This window comes from Galeopterus variegatus, unplaced genomic scaffold (assembly GCF_000696425.1).
Source record: "Galeopterus variegatus unplaced genomic scaffold, G_variegatus-3.0.2 Scaffold8282, whole genome shotgun sequence".
Lineage (NCBI taxonomy): Eukaryota > Metazoa > Chordata > Mammalia > Dermoptera > Cynocephalidae > Galeopterus > Galeopterus variegatus.
The window spans coordinates 13,015-28,009 of NW_007734393.1; the positions used below are offsets into that span (position 1 = coordinate 13,015).

A 14,995-nucleotide genomic window follows, 5' to 3' on the forward strand; every position below is an offset into this window, starting at 1 on the left:
GATCAGAAAGATGCAGAACTGTCTATATGTGCACACAGTATATTTATATATGTAGATAAACCTAAAGAACCTACAAAATATCTACTGGAAAGAATAAGTGACTTTAGTAATGTTGCAGTGAATAAGGTCAATATACAAAAACCAATTGCATTTGTATACAATAAAAATTAAAGAAACAACTCCACTTACAATACCATCAACAATAAAATACTCAGGAATAGATTTAACAAAAGTTGTGCAAGATATGTAAACTAAAAGCTGCAAAATATTACAAAGCAAAATTTAAAAAAACTTAAGGAAATGGAGACATATACCGTGTTCCTGGTTCAGAAGATTTAATGCTGGTAATATGACTGTCCTCCCTAAACTTATCTAATGACTCAATGCATTACCAATAAAACTACTAACAGGCCTTTTTGAAGAAACTGACAAACTGTCTTTAAAATTTATATGGAGGGCCGGCCCGGTGGCGCACTGGATAGTGCGCCGCTTGGGAAGCGCGGCGGCGCTCCCGCCCGAGGGTTCGGATCCCACATATGGACTGGTTCCCGCTCACTGGCTGAGCGAGGCACGGGAGCGACACCGAGGTTTGCAATCCCGTTGCCGGTCCCCAGTCCGGTACGGGGGCAACACTGAGGGTTGCGATCCGTTGCCGGACACGGAAAAAAGACAAAAGACAAAAAAAAAAAATTTATATGGAAATTCAAAAGACCTATTAGTACAGCCAAAACAATTGTGAAGAAGACAGACAAAGTTGGACTAATTCCTCAAAAAACACAAACTTGCAAAACTTATTCAAGATGAAATAGACAACTGGAACAGTCCTATAACCACCAAAGAAACTGAATTTGCAGTTACCACCTACTGAAAACAAAATCTTCAATTCCAGGGAATTTCAGTGCCCAGCTGCTGCAAGCCCTGCTGCTCCCAGTCCAGCTGTTGTGTCCCTGTGTGCTGCCAGTCCAGCTGCTGCAAGCCCTGCTGCTCCCAGTCCAGCTGTTGTGTCCCCATGTGTTCCCAGTCCAGCTGCCATGTCTCTGAGTTCTCCCAGTCCAGCTGCTGCAAGCCCTGCTACTCCCAGTCCAGCTGTTGTGTCCCTGTGTGCTGCCAGTCCAGCTGCTGCAAGCCCTGCTACTCCCAGTCCAGCTGTTGTGTCCCTGTGTGCTGCCAGTCCAGCTGCTGTGTCCCCATGTGCTGCCAGTGCATGATCTGAGGCTCTGGACCCAGGCCATCAGGTGTCTACTGCAGTTTCCCTGAATCAGCTCCTTCCACACGTCCTCCCTGAGGATCTACATTTTCCTACTTTTCATCCATGCACTATCTCCTTCCATGGCTCAGCTCTCTGTCTGCACCCTGTCTTTTTCCTCCTCACTCAGGAGAAGCATGTTTCCTGGATGCTGGAGAAGTATGTTTCCACGGACAGCGTGTCACGGAGAAACTTGAGCATGTCATCCTGAGGCAGCTTAGAAGCAGGTGCCCAGCTGAATGCCACGGTGGCCCTGACTTGGCTGTGGATCACCTCCTGCCTCTCCCTGGGCTGAATGAGATGCAAGGGCTGACCCCACAAGGCCAGGCTGATGTTTCTGAGTGATCAGTCGAGGATTGCTTGAACCAGCTTCTCAACTGTTGGGACCCTGGGTCCTCTTGGGTCACTCTCTAGTCCCCTATGACTCACCTCGCCAAGAGGCTTTCTTCTTTCCTGTTGCCTCCAACTTCATCTGTTTTATTTAGAAAAAGCAAAATAACAAATAAATTTCCTTTTAATAAAGCCTCCCATCTCTGTAAACCAATTGCATACTTTGGTGCAAATCTTTCTTTGCAGCCCCTTCCCTATATGGTAACTAACCCGCAGTCCCCCATATGTGTGCTTGGGATCTGTCAGCTCAGCTGGGAAATCCCTGCCAGAATGCCCGGCACACCCACAGAGAACCATGCCATTTACTTCTGTCTTCCCAGTGGCCACCATGTGTCTTCACTCTCTCTGCTTGCAGGATGAGAGGGCTTAGCCCAGGGAGGAGTCGGCACTTGGTGCCCATCACAGGAGGTCCTGTGTACTGACAACCAACCAGGCAGGACTCCCCTCTTCCCATTCTCCTCCCAGGTCCTTGCAAGGATGGAAGAATCCCAGAACAGGCCAAGGTCAGAGGAGGGAAGGAGTAAAATGCCAGACCCCCACCTCCCTCCCCACCGAGCCACTCACCCTCCTTTGATTCAATACAAAATCAGTGTTTTGTATTCAATACAAAATTGAATTATAAGCTGAACAGGCTTTTAATAAATAAACGTAACCAGAAAGCTACAGAACTACATGTGGCATCATTCACGGATTGGTGTGCCAGCGGGAAAGCAAAGATTAAGGTGGTGCACGTGGGGGACACTGAGCAAAGCAAAACTGTCCCGTGATGACGGGCCGCCAAGCGGAGACTACCCCCTGAACAGGGCAAGTAGGCGAGGTTCTAGAAATTGCACCATTTCTGGGGAGGAGAAGACAAACGTTATCTGAGGACATTCTCCAGCCAAATAAACACTAAATGAAAAGAGAAAAATACAATATGCAACAAACACTGGAGAGCAATGAATTCCAATAAAACATGTAGCAAAATCTCAATAACTGTTCGTAAAGCAGTAAGAAAAATGTTAATTTTGACGAGTTCCTGAGACAAAAGAGATACAATGCANCAGGCCACAGAACTACAAGAGACAAAGAGTATCACTTCAATACACCAAGAAGCGCTAACCATGTAAAATTTGTACATACACAATAAAATAGCCTCAAAATATATAAAGCAACATTTGAAAAACTACAGGGTGAAAAAGACAAAACCAAGATCATAGTGGAAGATTTTAAACATTCCTGTCTCAGTAATTTACACACAGACTAAAATTATCAGGGCAGATTTGGAGTATTTGAGCCTCACAATTAACAAACTGATCCAAAATGACCCACAAAGAGTATTGCACCACCAACTACAGAATACATATTCTCTTAAAGAACTCAAAGAACATTTACAGAAATTAACGAAGGCTGGCCATGAAGTGACTCAACAGAGCGCTGATGCCACACAGGGCATGCAGTATCTCTGCAACAGAAATAAGCCAGACACTAAGAAAAGTACCTGGAACAAACAAGTTAAAAAACAAAACAGCTTTGACCGATATAGCATCTTACTACGACCAGCAGCTTCGAAGAATGAGGTAAAAGTCGATGAAAATAAGCAAATTACACAAGATGTGTTTCTTCAAACTGTTAACAGCGGCTACTTCTTTCATACTGTACGAGGTGAGAAAGATAAAGGCAAGGTTTTTACTTTTTTCTTTATATATAGTTTTTACGTTTTATACTGAGAACATAGCTTACCTTTGCAGCTTTTTCATACTACAAAATTAACGTACGCATCTATAAAACATCCACGTATATATACTTATGCATCACATATGTGCCGAGAATTGCATAGACTATAACTCTGTTAATGAATCCTACACAGACATTGTTTTTATCAAACTTTTTCTCCGTCGTCATCATCTCCAATCCCATTATCTCCCACCCATAGGTGCCCATCCTTGTTCGTATCTTTCCAACCATCTTCCATAAGTTTATTTACATATGTGCTTAGAGACACGACAAATATGTATTTACCAGTGTATTTAACAGTGTGACTGTTATAAATCTTGCTCTGTTTCTCTCTTTTTTTTTTTTTTCTATTTATCTGTATGCTGCTAGGAGTGTTCTAATAGCTGATACTTTATCATGCCTTAATATCTGGCAGAGACCCTCTTCTGCATATTATTCGTAATTATCTCAGTTATTCACAAACTTCACACATAAATTTCATATCATGGGAAAAACTCCAAAATCAAATTCTTCTGGAACTAGAATTAAATCCATTGAATATATGCATTAATATGAGGAAAATTCTTTTTATAACGTTAAGACTTTCCATCCGTGAACATGGTATATTTCTCCATTTATTCAGTTCTTTCAGGTTCTTTTTATTTTTTTTTACAAACAATTTTTACATTTCCTCCAGTAAAACCAGACAAAGCAACTAGAGAGCAAAAGCAAAACTACACAGTTGAAACTTGCAACAAAACCAGGTGAACCCCAAAAGTACAAACAAATGGGGACAAAGGTCCAAGAGCCACTGTCCTCCACGGTATCAGTCTGTGCAGGAGAAAGCTAAGGGAGGCAGAGGGACTTCCAACAGACCGGAAACAGGAGAACCTCAAGATGGCCACAGGTACTCACTGGACAAGCACAGCAGGCATCCTGGACTCAGCACTGCAGCGGGGAGGCTGTCCTCACTCCAGTGGGGAGGGGTGCAAGGGCCCTTGTCAAGTCCCTGCAGGCGATGAAGGAACACAAGCAAGACAGGCCAGAGAACAGATGAACAGGTCAGCCTACTGTTTCCGAACAAGCTAATACACAACAGAAATAAATGGTACGAGACATAAGGCAGCCACAGAAATAGAAAAACTACTAGAAGAAGTGACAGCACTAAAGCGAAAATGAGAGACGGAAGAAAAAGTCATTTCAGAAATAAAAGCCTAAAATGGAAACAGCACAAGACCAAACAAGCACAAGTTTTAAAAGCCAAAAAAGAAATGAAGAGATAAAAAGGATTCAAGAGAAAATGACAAAACTTGAAAATAGGCAAAGAGGATCCAACATTAACACCTAGTAGGAGTCTTTCTTAGAGAAGAAACCTAGAAGAGCTGTGTATGACAGTCAAACTACTACAGGAAGAAAACAGAAAAAGAAAAAGTCATTAACCAAAAAAAAAAAAAAAAGTATATGTATATATCAGATGATGCAATAGAAAATACAAACTAACATGGTAGATGTAAACCCAAATATTTCAGTAATTATATAATAAACAAAATGCTCTAATTTAAATATAAAGATGGCCAGACTAGATTTTTTTAGAAAAATCCAAGTACATGCAAATTCAAAAGCTGCATTTAAAATATAAGAATACTAAAAGGCTAAAAACAAAAGGATGGAAAAAGATACAACGTGCACAGAAAGCTATACTAATCACAGGCACAACAGAAAGGCAGGCCACAGAACTACAAGAGACAAAGAGTATCACTTCAATACACCAAGAAGCGCTAACCATGTAAAATTTGCTTATCTAGTTTTGCTATTAAGGCTACATAAAACAAGCTAAGCAGCTTTCGTTCTTTTTTTATTATCTGGAATTAGGAATAACTTGTATACAGTAGGAGTTATGTGTTTCTTGAAATAACTCACCTGTAAAACCACATGGGTCTTGTATTTTGAAAGGCAGGAAGAATTTCAATGAACATTTCAATTCCTTTAATAGTTGTTAGTTATTCAATTTTTCTATTTCTTCTTGTATCACGTCTAAAATTTTGTGTTTTCCAGAAATATCCAGTACTCAGTGGTCATGGGTCAAGAGGCTTGTCTTTAGGACATATTTTTTAAATCTTGCAAATAAATAACAAAAAGACAACACCATCAAAAACAGGCCAATGATTTAGATACTTCACATACAAAAATATAGGAATGACCAATAAGCACATAAAAAATGCTCAATATCATTAGTCATCAGAGAAATTAAAACCATAAGATCTCACTAGACACCTATTGGGGTTACTAAAATTAAAAACAATCATAATACCAAATGTCATCAAGGATATGGAGCAATCAGAACTCTCATGTACTTTGAGTGGGTATGTCAAATGGCACAACCCACTGCAACAGTGGAAATTATAATCTGGCCATTCCACTCACAGATATTTACCCAAGAGAAATGAAAACAAATGTTTAGAAAGTCAGATGTTCATAGTGATTTTATTCTTAAGAAAAGAAATGAAAACCACCTGAATGTCCATCAAGAGGTAAATGAAGAAATGCACTGCGGGACAGTCACACAATGGAATGCTATTCAGTAATACAAAGTAACAGATTACATGCACCAACACGAATTCATCTCAAAATGACTATGCTGAGTGAAATGGTCGACACACAAAAGAATTCATACTATATGGTTTCATTTATATAAATTATAGGAAATTCAAGGTAATCTATAATGACAGAAAGCCAACCAACAGAGCCAGTGGCAGAGGGAGCAAAGAATTGCAAAGAGGCTTAAGCAAACTGTGAGGGCTGGTGAAAATCACCCATGCCTTGTTGACACTGCTGGCTTCACAGAGACATACATTTGCTGAAACTCATCCGATTGTACACTTCAAATAGGCACAGTTTATTGTATGTAAATGATATCTCAGTAAAGCTGATAAAAGATAAATGTTAAGATGCAGAAGGATAGTGAGAAGACTGAATGCTCAGAACTGCAGAAACAAAAACAAATGCAGTGACAGATATAAGGGTAAATTTAAATGAACATTGACTAAAACAACAATAATGTCTTGTGGGGTTTAACAATAGACAGACATACAGATAGATGTGAATGAATAATAATTTTTAATACATTACAATGAAATCACATTTGAAGGGTAAATGGAGATAAAGAGTTCTATGAATTGTATAATACAGTACAATGATATTGGTAATATTTTGACTTATTAAGAATTTGATGAATGCATGATATCAACATTAAGGTAAGAGAAGCAGCCTTAATAGTTTCCAAATGAATAGATGGAAAAAATGAAATGATCAAAAATATTTAATCCAAATAAAGCAGCAAAAGGTAAGAAAAAAAACACAGAACTGAACAACTATAAGCATAAAATAAGATGGACATTTAAACCTAAGCACATCAGTAATAACGTTCATAAATGTTATTTTTAGTACGTTAGTTAAAAAACACAGATTGTCAGATGGTAATAAAATCCATGTACGTGCATCTTATAAGAGGTCCACTTAAAACATAAAAACATAGAAAAGTTAAAGGTAAAAGCATTAAAAAATATATACCGTGCAAATATTAACCAAAAGAAAGCTGGTACAGCCATGTTAATAACAAAGTAGATGTCAAGGCAAAAAGTATTGCTAGAGATTAAGAGGGTCACTTCATCCTGATTAAAAAAACTCCAAAAGATAGCACTTCTAAACTTGTATGCTACTAATAACACGGCCTCAAACATATGAAGCAAAAGTTGACAGAACTACTAGGAAAAATATGCAAATCCACAATCAGAGAGAGGGACTGGGAAACACCCCCTTCAGCAGGTGACAGAGCAAGCACCCAGAGAGTCAGTGAGGGGAAGAAAACTCCATGTCTGCTAACTTGGCCCATCAGCAGATAGGGAGAGCCATATGCATCTGCTGGAGAAAACTTTTTTTTTCAAGTACCCGTCGTAGGATACTTGAACATCGACAAACCTGGCCATTCACCAGGCCAAAAAGCAAGTGTCAATACATTCCAACAGGTGCAACTGGGCACGCAGCCATACATTTGATCTCCCTGGGACAAAAAGGAAGGTCTCAGTAAATTCCCAAGGACTCCAATTGTGCAGAATATATCTGACCTCCCTGCAATTATGCCTGAAATCACTAAAAATTTTGTACCTAGAAAGTACTCTCATACATTTAGAAATCAGGAAATGCACTGGTAAATAACCCACGGGTCAAAAATAATGAATGGAAATGAGAAAATGTTTTTAGCTAAAGCATACTCAAAACACGACGTGTGAAAACCGGACGTGGAGGAACTGTTAGACATTTACACGTGTAGATGAGAAGACTGAACACAAAGGGACTAATCATCATCTGAAGGAGGCGGAAAAACCCAGAAAAATAAACACCCAAACCAGGAAAAAGGAAATAAGAGCAGAATTAATGAAGTAAAAGCATACCTTCGTATAACTTCGTATAATGTATGCTATACGAAGTTATGCTTTTACTTCATTAATTCTGCTCTTATTTCCTTTTTCCTGGTTTGGGTGTTTATTTTTCTGGGTTTTTCCGCCTCCTTCAGATGATGATTAGTCCCTTTGTGTTCAGTCTTCTCATCTACACGTGTAAATGTCTAACAGTTCCTCCACGTCCGGTTTTCACACGTCGTGTTTTGAGTATGCTTTAGCTAAAAACATTTTCTCATTTCCATTCATTATTTTTGACCCGTGGGTTATTTACCAGTGCATTTCCTGATTTCTAAATGTATGAGAGTACTTTCTAGGTACAAAATTTTTAGTGATTTCAGGCATAATTGCAGGGAGGTCAGATATATTCTGCACAATTGGAGTCCTTGGGAATTTACTGAGACCTCTCACTGGAGGGTTCTGGGAAAGTTAACCACTTCGGGGCTTCTCACTGCTCAGAAGAGATGGGCTTTGAGTAATCCTTTGCGGCTCTGTCACCCAGAGGAAGTCGGGTGACAAATCCATGAGGGGCAAAGCAACATTGTTAAACTGTACTTTAAAAAAAAAAAACCACCTATGTTATTTTCCTGTAACTTCCTGGTCTGGAGAATAAATGCAGGAAGAGAACCCCAATTCGTGGTTAATTTCGCAAATGGAAGGAATGCCTCGATCTTGTGGGTTCTGGAAGATTAACCCCTTTTTGGGGTTTCTCACTGCTCAGAAGAGATGGGCTTTGAGTAATCTTTGGTGGCTCCGTCACCCAGAGGAAGTCGGGTGACAAATCCATGAGGGGCAAAGCAACATTGTTAAACTGTACTTTAAAAAAAAAAAACCACCTATGTTATTTTCCTGTAACTTCCTGGTCTGGAGAATAAATGCAGGAAGAGAACCCCAATTCGTGGTTAATTTCGCAAATGGAAGGAATGCCTCGATCTTGTGGGTTCTGGAAGATTAACCCCTTTTTGGGGTTTCTCACTGCTCAGAAGAGATGGGCTTTGAGTAATCTTTGGTGGCTCCGTCACCCAGGGGAAGAGGGGTGACAAATCCATGGGAGGCAAAGCAACAAATGGTGACCCCGATGTGATAAATTCTGGGTCCACAGATCAGAGACCAACCTGCTAAGCCTTGGAAAGGAAAAGAAAGAGTACGTCCACCACTCATCCTGACAAAAGGAAGGTCCCGACAAAAGGGAGGGCCCAACAAAGTGGGGAAAAGAGGACGTCTGCCACTCATCCCGACTAAGGGCAGGCCCCGACAAAAGGGGGGGGGAGACGCCCAGAAAAAGGAAGAGGACGTCTGCTCATCCCATCAAGAGAGAAATCCTGGTAAGGGGGACTCACCCCAGTAAAGGGGATCACAGAGGTGGCTTTCGATTAAGTGACTGCACGCCTGCTGCAGTGTCTAGCTAGAGCTTCACCTGGAAGTTTTGCTTTCTTACTCTCAATTTTTCTATCTATTCTTGCGATTATGGGTAGTTTACTGTCTAAGAGGGAAGTTCAACATAGTTCAGTCCTTCTATGTCTCCTTAGGAAGTAGATTATAAAGTAACTAACTGTCATCTAACTAAATTATTACTGATTATAGTGGTTTGGAAATTTTGTCGAATTGCTTTAAAAATTATTCAGAACCTTAACAAAAGGAAAAAAACATGTTTATGACATTAAAGAGGATGAAAAACAATCCTCACCTCCTCCTCCTCCTCTCCCCCACCTCCACCTTTGGGGGCAAGCAATTCATTAGTTCCCTTGATGGAGTCCTTTCTTAAAGAAGGACATAACATGGGAGTTGATGCTCATCATGTCTTTCCTGTTGTAAGAACTGGGACTCATTTGAGACATGAAAACCTCCCATTCTCCTTGTTTGAAAGATTTAAAAAGAGCATAACAGAAAATTGCTTACATATTACTTTTACTAAGGAATACTTAGAATCAATTGCTAATGGGTATAATATGACCACTTAGGATTGGAAAACACTTGGAAAAACTGTTTTAACTCCTGCTCAATATACTGTTTGGCTACAAGAATATCAGGAAGCCTTACATGTTATTTCACTCAAAAATTTACGAAATGTGGGCCGGCCCGGTGGCGCACGGGACAGTGCGCGGCTTGGGAAGCGCGGCGTCGCTCCCGCCTGAGGGTTCGGATCCCACATACAGACCGGTTCCCGCTCACTGGCTGAGCGAGGCGCGGGAGCAACACCAAGGGTTGCAGTCCCGTTGCCGGTCCCGGGTCCGGTACGGGGGCAACACTGAGGGTTGCGATCCGTTGCCGGACACGAAAAAAGACAAAAAAAAAAAAAAAAAAAAATTTACGAAATGAGGCTCAAATTAGCATGGACACGTTACTTGATCAAACAACTAGAGTGGCCATAAAGGTTTGGAACAAAATTCCTGAAACAAAATCTAAACTTCAACCTCTTGCTTCCCCTGATGCGTTCTGGATACAAAGATTAGATAACACTCAGCCACTGTTGACATTATCTGCTGAACAAAAATTAATTACAGATTTGGGGTCTGATCTTACCATAATTGCTAAAAAGGATTGGACTCCATTACGGAAAATAACTTCTTCACCAGTTACACTTACCAGATTAGGTGGGTTCAAAATTCCTTATCAAAGTAAAACTCCTTTGTTGTGTACTGGCCCCAAGGGACAAACTACCTCCTTTATGCCTTATGTTCCAGATCTACCTCAAACTCTATGGGGCCGAGACTTCCCTGCTCAATGGGACATCTCCTTCAAAATTTATCATAATGGCCATGGCTACAGTCCCACCAGTCAAATTACAATGGACCCCTGGTCCTCTGGCTTGGGTGGAGCAGTGGCCTCTTAAAGGGGAGAAATTAAATCAAGCTACTTTACTTGTTAAACAACAGTCACAAATGAGACATTTAGAGCCACTGCATAGTCCTTGGAATACTCCCACAAAATCTTTTGCTACTCTTAGACAGGGAACCATTGAGCATTATACAGATTTTATTAATCATCTTCAAGATGCTATTACTAGACAAATTGACAATGCTCATAACAATCCAGAACTGCTATCACAAATTTATTTACATTTAATCAAACAAGTTAATAATGCTGGTTTACAAATAGCTCCAGACAATTCAAAAAGAAGAGCCCTGGAAATACCTTGGTTTTTTAATCACTCAGAGAAGTATATGGCCACAAAATACTCCTTTCCATATTCAGGAGCCTTTTACTCTAAATGACTTACAAAAATTACTTGGCCACATTAACTGGCTCTGCCCTTCTATGGGTGTTCCAACTTATCAATTACAACATTTGTTTAATACTCTAAAGGGAGACCCTCCCCTCATTACTTATCTGAAGCAAAATTAGAATTAAAACAGATTGAATCCTTTTTACATTCCAGACAATTAACACATATTGTCAAATCTCAAGTCATTCATTTCATTATTTTAAACACCCCACATAGTCCCACAGGTTTGCTTTGCCAATTTCTTCCTCAAATAGGAGTTATTAAATGGATTTTCTTACCCCATCAACAGAAAAGGAAATTATATACTAAATTAGAACAACGTATTCATTTACTCACTAGGGGAAGACACCGTTGTCAAGAACTTATTGGGTATGATCCTGATATTATTAATCCTGGTCTTTCTAAAACTGATTTTTATGCTGCCCTTGAACAATCAGAGTCTTTACTGATAGCTATGGCTAACTTTGTTGGTAAGATACAATTCTCATTACCCCATGATAAAATTTTACAAGGACTCCAAATACTGCCCATACAATTAAAATCCTGTTTATCCTCTATTCCCCTCCCTCAAACACTGTGTTTATCAATGGTTCTGACAGATCAAGAAGGGGATCTATAACATAGCAGGAACAGGGAATCTGGAAACATTTTGTTACTATCCATCATAAGTCCACTCAAAGGGCTGAACTGGCAGCTGCCATTGCAGCTTTACAACATTTTTACAATCAGCCACTTAATTTAATAGCTGACTCTGCCTTCGTAGTTGGAGTCTTACAGGTAATTCAAGATGCATCTATCCATCTATCCATATTTACAAAAACTTATTCAAAAAAAGGCATCATCCTTTCTGTGTAACTCACATGCATTCTCATTCTGGTCTTCCTGGCCCTTTATAAATTGGAAATAATATGGCTGATCACTTTGTTATGTATAATAATGTTTTATAGAAAGCTGTTGATTCTCATCAGTTTTTTTCATCAGGGTACACGAGCTTTGGCCCACGTGCATCAGATCTCTTACAGGCAAGCTAAAGATATTGTTCGTTCTTGTCCCAATTGTCAGAGGTTTCTAAATCTAATTTCCCTGGAGGAGTTAATCCTCCAAGAATAAAAGGTAATTAAATTTGGTGAATGAAAATAACTCATTATTCCACTTTCGGATGTCTTAAATATTTACATGTTACCATTGATGCCACTGCCCAAACAAGAGAAACTGCTAAACATGTTAAAAAACATTGTCTTTCTGCCTTTACTGCCATGGGGATTCCAAACCAAATTAAAACAGATAATGGACCGGCATACACTTCCAAAGTCTTTCAAGTATTCTGTGACAACTGGAACATTAAATATGTCATAGGAATCCCACTTAACCCCACTGGCCAGGCAATTGTTGAAAGAGCTAATGGCCTTCTTAAATCTCAAATAAGTAAACAAAGGAGGGGTAATATAGATAGAGGACTGGCTCCTCATGAACAGGTCTTTAAAGCTCTGTTTATGCTAAATTTTTATTTTTTATTTATTTATTTATTTATTTTTTCTTTTTGTCTTTTTACTGACCGGTAACGGGATCGCAACCCTCGGTGTTGCGCCCGCACCGCGCTCAGCCAGTGAGCGGGAACCGGTCTTATGCTAAATTTTTAAAACTGTAATTCCCAAAACAAAACGACACTTTCTACCTCCTAAAAAGGGACCTAGACCCTTGGTTTTATTCCACCACCTGCCAACGGACCCACAATTGTTGGGACCTGTTGAATTGTTAAAATGGGGGAGAGGGCATGCGTCTATGGACTGCTATGGATTCCTACTTAGGCTGTTAAACCTTATGTGGAACCCCAAGCCAGACGAGGAATTGAATCTGATCCCAAAATCTCAACACCTTGCTATCACAACTCAATCCATCTCACTGGGGATGGTACACATCAGACCACCAGTGATGATGGTGCCAACAACCACTTCCACTCTGACCTACATCAGACCACCAGTAATAAAAATAATAACAACAAGCTTCAAACTAACCCAGGGTAAATTTAAAAACTTCAACAGTCAAATAGCTTTCAATAGCTCAGCACTTAAGCTCAGTAACTCATTTGAGAAACAAAAAATAACCTAAAATCTACCTGTTTAACTAGATGGTCTCAAATTTCTGGCATCCACTTGGTTATCTTAAACAGACTTCTAAATTCTCTTCTAGACTCATCTAAGTATTTCTTCACAAAATCCTATGGTAGAATTCTATGCTATTTTCTTAAGAGGAAGAAAATCTTCTCTGCATCTTCTTGAAAAGGCTTGCATACTTTGCTTTACAATGTAAATTTGTTATCTTGCTTTAAGGCAGGGTGAGGCCTCACCAATAAGTCTTTTTAAAAAAACACAATCTAAACCTGATTGTCCTTTTTACTAGTGAGCCTTTTATACATCTTGAACAAAACCTATAAGATCCTTGTTTGTTCTTGTTGTTTCTGTCTGCATATATGCGTGTGTAAGCTGTATGTTATGTCTATATGTTCATGTCTGTATGTGTAATTGTGTTGTTTGCAAGGTACCAAGTTGGCTTCTAATTAATGCATGCTCATTAAATAAGTATACTTTTCAAGTTCATGTGACTTAAATTTTCTAAAGTTTTGATGAATATATTTTCAAAATTTGATTTAAACCTTTTACCTAAATTTGTCTCCAGGTCAATATGTCTCCTTGTTATCTCAGCTCGGCCTCCTGACAATGCTGGGAGAAACAATATCTTTTAGACACTATCTTTGTGAATACTGCTCTCTGCCTCTCTGGATTCCACATGGCTCTAAATGCCACGTGGAAACCTGGGACCCAAAATGGCTAGTGAAAGGAGACCTATGCCCAATATTGCATAGGCCCTAGTAACATTAATTGATAAGGGTATAGATCTAATACACCAATCATTTGGCTGGGAAAACATATATATGTATTTGGTAAAAATAGCTAAAACTCAAACTGGGCTTTATATAATTTGCTCTAATAAATGGACACCTATTTACTAACCTGAATGTATAAAAATGTTCTTATCAGCACACATCATTGCCTGGGTTTACTAATCAAACAGGATTACTAAAGGTCTTTTTACTTGACTCCTCTTAAAACAAAATTGTAAAGGGTTTTCTTTGTCCCTTAGATAACTGGTTTAAAAAAACTTATTTCATGATAATTTCTTGTGCTCTCTGTCTTTGAAAACCCTCTGTCACTTTGGTTTTATTTTAATAATAATTTGTGATTTTATTCACCTAAGTGTTTTAAGCCTTTTGTTATTTAACAAAGCTAAATTCTGAAAGCTCAACCTTTTGGTTTAAACTAACTCTGAGGCGTTCCAAGGACCCTGGAACTTCTCAAAGGATATATAAAAAATGTGTCAAAACTAACTGGCTTATTTAATAAATTAGACTATAGAATAGATCACATGTTAGGTCACAAATCAAGTCTCAACAAATTCAAAAAAACTGGAATTATCCCATGTATTTTTTCAGACCACAATGGATTAAAATTAGAAATCAATAACAAACGAAATTCTGGAAACTATACAAACACATGGAAATTAAACAGCATTCCACTTAATGACATATGGGTCCAAGAAGAAATCAAACAGGAAATCAAAAAATTTATTGAAATTAATGAAAACAATAAGACATCATACCAAAACCTGTGGGATACTGCAAAAGTAGTACTAAGGGGGAAATTTATTGCATTAAATGCTTACTTCAGAAGAATGGAAAGATGGCAAGTGAACAACCTAATACTTCACCTTAAAGAACTAGAAAAACACGAACAATCCAAACCCAAAATTATCAGATAGAAAGAAATCATTAAGATCAGAGCAGAACTTAATGAAATTGAAACCCAAAAAACAATACAAAAGATGAATGAATCAGAAAGTTGGTTTTTGAAAAGATAAATAAAATTGGCAAACCATTAGCATGGATAACTAAAAAAGGAAGAGAGAAGACCTAAATAACAAAAA

At 38.9% G+C, this 14,995-nt stretch overlaps 1 long non-coding RNA gene across 2 annotated transcripts in view; it reads right to left on the reverse strand.

Annotated features, from left to right (window-relative positions):
* Positions 1 to 4,027: 4,027 nt before the first annotated feature.
* Positions 4,028 to 14,995, reverse strand: part of LOC103608310 — a 32,294-nt gene continuing 21,326 nt past the window's right edge. The window contains exons 3-5 of one of the 2 annotated variants that reach the window (XR_552039.1): positions 5,252 to 5,448; positions 4,247 to 4,340; positions 4,028 to 4,046 (exon numbers count right to left, since the gene is read on the reverse strand). This is a non-coding gene — a long non-coding RNA (uncharacterized LOC103608310). Of the gene's footprint in view, positions 4,341 to 5,251; positions 5,449 to 14,995 lie in introns of both variants that reach the window. The other variant, XR_552038.1, reaches the window with a different exon arrangement.